Genomic DNA, 9,450 nt, shown 5'->3' with positions numbered 1-9,450 from the left:
AATAAGATTGTTGTAGGATCTCCCACTGACTGAGTACACTGACTGAGTACTAGTCAGGATCTGCCACTGGCTGAGTACTAGTCAGGATCTGCCACTGGCTGAGTACTAGTCAGGATCTGCCACTAGCTGAGTACTAGTCAGGATCTGCCACTGGCTGAGTACTAGTCAGGATCTGCCACTGGCTGAGTACTAGTCAGGATCTGCCACTGACTGAGTACTAGTCAGGATCTGCTTCTGACTACTAGTCAGGATCTACTTCTGACTACTAGTCAGGATCTGTCACTGACTGAGTACTAGTCAGGATCTGTCACTGACTGAGTACTAGTCAGGATCTGCCACTGGCTGAGTACTAGTCAGGATCTGCCACTGGCTGAGTACTAGTCAGGATCTGCCACTGGCTGAGTACTAGTCAGGATCTGCCACTGACTGAGTACTAGTCAGGATCTGCTTCTGACTAATAGTCAGGATCTACTTCTGACTACTAGTCAGGATCTGTCACTGACTGAGTACTAGTCAGGATCTGTCACTGACTGAGTACTAGTCAGGATCTGCCACTGGCTGAGTACTAGTCAGGATCTGCCACTGGCTGAGTACTAGTCAGGATCTGCCACTGGCTGAGTACTAGTCAGGATCTGCCACTGGCTGAGTACTAGTCAGGATCTGCCACTGGCTGAGTACTAGTCAGGATCTGCCACTGACTGAGTACTAGTCAGGATCTGCTTCTGACTACTAGTCAGGATCTGTCACTGACTGAGTACTAGTCAGGATCTGCTTCTGACTACTAGTCAGGATCTGCTTCTGACTACTAGTCAGGATCTGTCACTGACTGAGTACTAGTCAGGATCTGCCACTGACTGAGTACTAGTCAGGATCTGCTTCTGACTACTAGTCAGGATCTGCTTCTGACTACTAATCAGGATTTGCCACTGACTGAGCACTAGTCAGGATCTGCCACTAACGTTAGAGAATAAACACTTTCCTAGTTTTTTTTTTTTCCAGCATAAACTAGTATAAATATCATCCTTAGTTGGCCAGAGAATCACTAATTTAATTGCATGAAAAATCAAAATATGTCATGTTACACCCTGACCAAAAAAATATTATGGATAAAAAAAGGCCTAAAACCGGGGGGGGGGGGGCGTCCCTTATTTTTCTGTATTGAAGGTGGCAACCCTACACACAGATATATATACTGATATGTACAGTTTATTGTACAATAACTTTATTAGGTCACACACAGATATATATATACTGATATGTACAGTTTATTGTACAATAACTTTATTAGGTCACACACAGATATATATACTGATATGTACAGTTTATTGTACAATAACTTTATTAGGTCACACACATATATATATATATATATACTGAGGGGGGGGGGGCGTCCCTTATTTTTCTGTATTGAAGGTGGCAACCCTAATATCAGTATATATATATATATCTGTGTGTGACCTAATAAAGTTATTGTACAATAAACTGTACATATCAGTATATATATCTCTGTGTGTGACCTAATAAAGTTATTGTACAATAAACTGTACATATCAGTATATATATATATATATATATATATATATATCTGTGTGTGACCTAATAAAGTTATAGTACAATAAACTGTACATATCAGTATATATATCTGTGTGAGACCTAATAAAGTTATTGTACAATAAACTGCACATATCAGTATATATATATATATATATATATATATATATATATCTGTGTGTGACCTAATAAAGTTATTGTACAATAAACTGTACATATCAGTATATATATATATATATATATATATATATATATATATATATATATATATATATATATCTGTGTGTGACCTAATAAAGTTATTGTACAATAAACTGCACATATCAGTATATATATATATATATATATATATATATATATATATATCTGTGTGTGACCTAATAAAGTTATTGTACAATAAACTGTACATATCAGTATATATATCTGTGTGTGACCTAATAAAGTTATTGTACAATAAACTGTACATATCAGTATATATATATCTGTGTGTGACCTAATAAAGTTATTGTACAATAAACTGTACATATCAGTATATATATCTGTGTGAGACCTAATAAAGTTATTGTACAATAAACTGCACATATCAGTATATATATATATATATATATATATATATATATATATATATATATATATATATATATATCTGTGTGTGACCTAATAAAGTTATTGTACAATAAACTGCACATATCAGTATATATATATATATATATATATATATATATATATATATATATATGTGTGACCTAATAAAGTTATTGTAAAATAAACTGTACATATCAGTATATATATCTGTGTGTGACCTAATAAAGTTATTGTACAATAAACTGTACATATCAGTATATATATATATATATGTGTGTGTGACCTAATAAAGTTATTGTACAATAAACTGCACATTATCAGTATATATATCTGTGTGTGACCTAATAAAGTTATTGTACAATAAACTGTACATATCAGTATATATATCTGTGTGTGACCTAATAAAGTTATTGTACAATAAACTGTACATATCAGTATATATATCTCTGTGTGTGACCTAATAAAGTTATTGTACAATAAACTGTACATATCAGTATATATATCCCTGTGTGTGACCTAATAAAGTTATTGTACAATAAACTGTACATATCAGTATATATATCTGTGTGTGACCTAATAAAGTTATTGTACAATAAACTGTACATATCAGTATATATATATCTGTGTGTGACCTAATAAAGTTATTGTACAATAAACTGTACATATCAGTATATATATCTGTGTGTGACCTAATAAAGTTATTGTACAATAAACTGTACATATCAGTATATATATATCTGTGTGTGACCTAATAAAGTTATTGTACAATAAACTGTACATATCAGTATATATATCTGTGTGTGACCTAATAAAGTTATTGTACAATAAACTGTACATATCAGTATATATATATCTGTGTGTGACCTAATAAAGTTATTGTACAATAAACTGTACATATCAGTATATATATCTGTGTGTGACCTAATAAAGTTATTGTACAATAAACTGTACATATCAGTATATATATATCTGTGTGTGACCTAATAAAGTTATTGTACAATAAACTGTACATATCAGTATATATATCTGTGTGTAGGGTTGCCACCTTCAATACAGAAAAATAAGGGACGCCCCCCCCGGTTTTAGGCCTTTTTTTATCCATAATATTTTTTTGGTCAGGGTGTAACATGACATATTTTGATTTTTCATGCAATTAAATTAGTGATTCTCTGGCCAACTAAGGATGATATTTATACTAGTTTATGCTGGAAAAAAAAAAAACTAGGAAAGTGTTTATTCTCTAACGTTAGTGGCAGATCCTGACTAGTGCTCAGTCAGTGGCAAATCCTGATTAGTAGTCAGAAGCAGATCCTGACTAGTAGTCAGAAGCAGATCCTGACTAGTAGTCAGAAGCAGATCCTGACTAGTACTCAGTCAGTGGCAGATCCTGACTAGTACTCAGTCAGTGACAGATCCTGACTAGTAGTCAGAAGCAGATCCTGACTAGTAGTCAGAAGCAGATCCTGACTAGTACTCAGTCAGTGACAGATCCTGACTAGTACTCAGCCAGTGGCAGATCCTGACTAGTACTCAGCTAGTGGCAGATCCTGACTAGTACTCAGCCAGTGGCAGATCCTGACTAGTACTCAGTCAGTGACAGATCCTGACTAGTACTCAGTCAGTGACAGATCCTGACTAGTAGTCAGAAATAGATCCTGACTAGTAGTCAGAAGCAGATCCTGACTAGTACTCAGTCAGTGGCAGATCCTGACTAGTAGTCAGAAATAGATCCTGACTAGTAGTCAGAAGCAGATCCTGACTAGTACTCAGTCAGTGGCAGATCCTGACTAGTACTCAGCCAGTGGCAGATCCTGACTAGTACTCAGCCAGTGGCAGATACTGACTAGTACTCAGCCAGTGGCAGATCCTGACTAGTACTCAGCCAGTGGCAGATCCTGACTAGTACTCAGTCAGTGTACTCAGTCAGTGGCAGATCCTACAACAATCTTATTAATAAGAAGTATTTTTGGATGAAACCACTGAGAATCAATTCATCCTACTGCTCAGCAGTATTATTAATTAATTATCTCCCATTGATTCTGGACGGGTTTTATCTAAAAAAACTTCTCTTGTTAACAAAATTGTTGATGTGTGATCCTTAAAAGTATGAATGTGTAACTAACATCCTGATCCAAGGAACTTGGCAAAGCTTCTTCATTGATGGTGCACAGTCACTGCTGCTTAGCAATAACCATATTGATAACAGAGCACTCATAACAGCTGCCCAGATCCTTCCTGGCCCCTGCCTGTCACAGCACACAGCCAGCCACTGACTTGGTGCACTTATGCACTAGTTTTGCAGCAAATTATCTTTATACTTATAGACTACAGTTATTATTTAATAACCACTGACCTGTCCTCAGTGCAAGATGTTGTCAATTGCCATTTGCGATTAAGTTCAGAGACAGACAGACAGACATGATGACATCACTCCCCACCTGACACAGCACAAGTCCGGTCGTCCAGACCAGTAAAACCACCGGCACCCCAAGACTCAGGCCTCCAAAGCTAAAGTCCAATCCAGGAATGCAGACTGCTGTGCTGCCTGTCACTCACAGTGACACTGTGCGTGAGTGATTACTTTAAAAACTCCGACACAGATACAAGTCAGAGACTCTGACAGTGACAGACAGAGCCAGCAAACCAATCATCGCAGCCTCCACAGCTGCTTCCCTGGTAACAGCGCCAGCAAACCAATCATCGCAGCCTCCACAGCTCAGCTGCTTCCCTGGTAACAGCGCCCGCCGCTAGCAAACCATTCGCAGCCGCCCTCAACACAACATCTTACCTGGTAACAGCTTCCCTGGTAACATACCTGACGTCAGACCACAGTCTGAGTCAGGACGGACTCTTCTCAGCAGTCAGTCAGAGTCGATTGTTAAGTAGTCGACGCAGGTGACGGTCGCAGGCAGTGCTAGCGCAGGAAGAAAATTAGTAACTTCAAATACGGGACAAACCCCGTCCCGTATTGATTCAATACGGGACGCTGTATTTTAACCTGAAATACGGGACGATTCCGTATTTCAAGGGACGGGTGGCAACCCTATCTGTGTGAGACCTAATAAAGTTATTGTACAATAAACTGCACATATCAGTATATATATATATATATATATATATCTGTGTGTGACCTAATAAAGTTATTGTACAATAAACTGTACATATCAGTATATATATATATATATATATATATATCTGTGTGTGACCTAATAAAGTTATTGTACAATAAACTGTACATATCAGTATATATATATATATATATATATATATATATATATATATCTGTGTGTGACCTAATAAAGTTATTGTACAATAAACTGTACATATCAGTATATATATATATATCTGTGTGTGACCTAATAAAGTTATTGTACAATAAACTGCACATATCAGTATATATATATCTGTGTGTGACCTAATAAAGTTATTGTACAATAAACTGCACATATCAGTATATATATATATCTGTGTGTGACCTAATAAAGTTATTGTACAATAAACTGTACATATCAGTATATATATATATATCTGTGTGTGACCTAATAAAGTTATTGTACAATAAACTGCACATTATCAGTATATATATCTGTGTGTGACCTAATAAAGTTATTGTACAATAAACAGCACATATCAATATATATATATATATATATATATATATATATATATATATATATATATATATACATATATATATATATATATATGTGTGTGACCTAATAAAGTTATTGTACAATAAACTGTACATATCAGTATATATATATATGTGTGTGACCTAATAAAGTTATTGTACAATAAACTGTACATATCAGTATATATATATATATATGTGTGTGACCTAATAAAGTTATTGTACAATAAACTGTACATATCAGTATATATATGTGTGTGTGACCTAATAAAGCTATTGTACAATAAACTTTACATATCAGTATATATATATGTGTGTGACCTAATAAAGTTATTGTACAATAAACTGTACATATCAGTATATATATATATATATATATATATATATATATATATATATATATGTGTGACCTAATAAAGCTATTGTACAATAAACTGCACATATCAGTATATATATATGTGTGTGACCTAATAAAGTTATTGTACAATAAACTGCACGTATCAGTATATATATATATATATGTGTGTGACCTTATAAAGCTATTGTACAATAAACTGCACATATCAGTATATATATATGTGTGTGTGACCTAATAAAGCTATTGTACAATAAACTGTACATATCAGTATATATATATATATATATATATATATATATCTGTGTGTGACCTAATAAAGTTATTGTACAATAAACTGCACATATCAGTATATATATATATATATATATATATATATATATATGTGTGTGTGTGTGTGTGACCTAATAAAGTTGTTGTACAATAAACTGCACATATCAGTATATATATATATATATCTGTGTGTGACCTAATAAAGTTATTGTACAATAAACTGTACATATCAGTATATATATATATATATCTGTATATATATCTGTGTGTGACCTAATAAAGTTATTGTACAATAAACTGTACATATCAGTATATATATCTCTGTGTGTGATCTAATAAAGTAATTGTACAATAAACTGCACATATCAGTATATATATCTGTGTGTGACCTAATAAAGTTATTGTACAATATACTGCACATATCAGTATATATATATATATATATATATATATATATATATATATATATATATATCTGTGTGTGGCCTAATAAAGTTATTGTACAATTGTAAGTCAATGGGAAGTGAGGGAGATAAGTTCCGGGCCCCTCTCATAATTGTCATACGTAACACCTAATACATTATTTTTAAAGCTTTGAAATGAAGACTTTAAATGCTAAACAGCATTATAAACCTAATAAAATAAACACACAACACAGACTTCACTTGCATTTTTCTGCAAACAGTTCTTTCTATGCATTCCAATCTAGACTGAATTATAGACAGGAAGATCTTGTTCCTTTGAAATCTGCTTGATAGCTCAGGTCTGGTTAAACTGATTAATTTCAGCTTGCTTGGCTTTGATGCAACACAAGCGGACAGCTCCACCTACTGGCTATTTTAATAAATGCACTGCTTCTCAAAGCTTTTTAATAGCAGTCACATGACTGGGAAAAAAGGTTGTTATTCTGAAACGGTGTAAATTGAACCGTTTTAAAACGAGGGCCACCTGTATATATATCTCTGTGTGTGATCTAATAAAGTTATTGTACAATAAACTGCACATATCAGTATATATATCTCTGTGTGTGACCTAATAAAGTTATTGTACAATAAACTGTACATATCAGTATATATATATATATATCTGTGTGTGATCTAATAAAGTTATTGTACAATAAACTGCACATATCAGCATATATATATATATATATCTGTGTGTGACCCAATAAAGTTATTGTACAATAAACTGTACATATCAGTATATATATCTGTGTGTGACCTAATAAAGTTATTGTACAATAAACTGTACATATCAGTATATATATCTGTGTGTAACCTAATAAAGTTATTGTTCAATAAACTGCACATATCAGTATATATATCTGTGTGTGACCTAATAAAGTTATAGTACAATAAACTGTACATATCAGTATATATATCTGTGTGTGACCTAATAAAGTTATTGTACAATAAACTGCACATATCAGTATATATATATATATATATATATATATATATATATATATATATATATCTGTGTGTGACCCAATAAAGTTATTGTACAATAAACTGTACATATCAGTATATATATCTGTGTGTGACCTAATAAAGTTATTGTACAATAAACTGCACATATCAGTATATATATATATATATATATATATATATATATATATATCTCTGTGTGTGACCCAATAAAGTTATTGTACAATAAACTGTACATATCAGTATATATATCTCTGTGTGTGACCTAATAAAGTTATTGTACAATAAACTACACATATCAGTATATATATATATATATCTCTGTGTGTGACCTAATAAAGTTATTGTACAATAAACTGTACATATCAGTGTGTATCTGTGTGTGACCTAATAAAGTTATTGTACAATAAACTGCACATATCAGTATATATATCTATCTATCTATCTATCTATCTATCTATCTGTGTGTGACCTAATAAAGTTATTGTTCAATAAACTGCACATATCAGTATATATATCTGTGTGTGACCTAATAAAGTTATTGTACAATAAACTGCACATATCAGTATATATATATATATATATATATATATATATATATATATATATATATAATCTGTGTGTGACCTAATAAAGTTATTGTACAATAAACTGTACATATCAGTATATATATATCTCTGTGTGTGACCCAATAAAGTTATTGTACAATAAACTGTACATATCAGTATATATATCTGTGTGTAACCTAATAAAGTTATTGTTCAATAAACTGCACATATCAGTATATATATCTGTGTGTGACCTAATAAAGTTATAGTACAATAAACTGCACATATCAGTATATATATCTGTGTGTGACCTAATAAAGTTATTGTACAATAAACTGTACATATCAGTATATATATATATATATATATCTGTGTGTGACCTAATAAAGTTATTGTACAATAAACTGCACATATCAGTATATATATCTGTGTGTGACCTAATAAAGTTATTGTACAATAAACTGTACATATCAGTATATATATCTCTGTGTGTGACCTAATAAAGTTATTGTACAATAAACTGTACATATCAGTATATATATATGTGTGTGACCTAATAAAGTTATTGTACAATAAACTGCACATATCAGTATATATATCTGTGTGTGACCTAATAAAGTTATTGTAAAATAAACTGTACATATCAGTATATATATCCCTGTGTGTGACCTAATAAAGTTATTGTACAATAAACTGTACATATCAGTATATATATCCCTGTGTGTGACCTAATAAAGTTATTGTAAAATAAACTGTACATATCAGTATATATATATCTCTGTGTGTGACCTAATAAAGTTATTGTACAATAAACTGTACATATCAGTATATATATCCCTGTGTGTGACCGAATAAAGTTATTGTACAATAAACTGTACATATCAGTATATATATCCCTGTGTGTGACCTAATAAAGTTATTGTAAAATAAACTGTACATATCAGTATATATATCCCTGTGTGTGACCTAATAAAGTTATTGTACAATAAACTGTACATATCAGTATATATATCCCTGTGTGTGACCTAATAAAGTTATTGTAAAATAAACTGTACATATCAGTATATATATCCCTGTGTG

Source organism: Bombina bombina, chromosome 9, assembly GCF_027579735.1.
Source record: "Bombina bombina isolate aBomBom1 chromosome 9, aBomBom1.pri, whole genome shotgun sequence".
In the NCBI taxonomy this organism is placed as follows: Eukaryota; Metazoa; Chordata; class Amphibia; order Anura; family Bombinatoridae; genus Bombina; species Bombina bombina.
Note: the sequence above shows the minus strand (reverse complement) of the source record.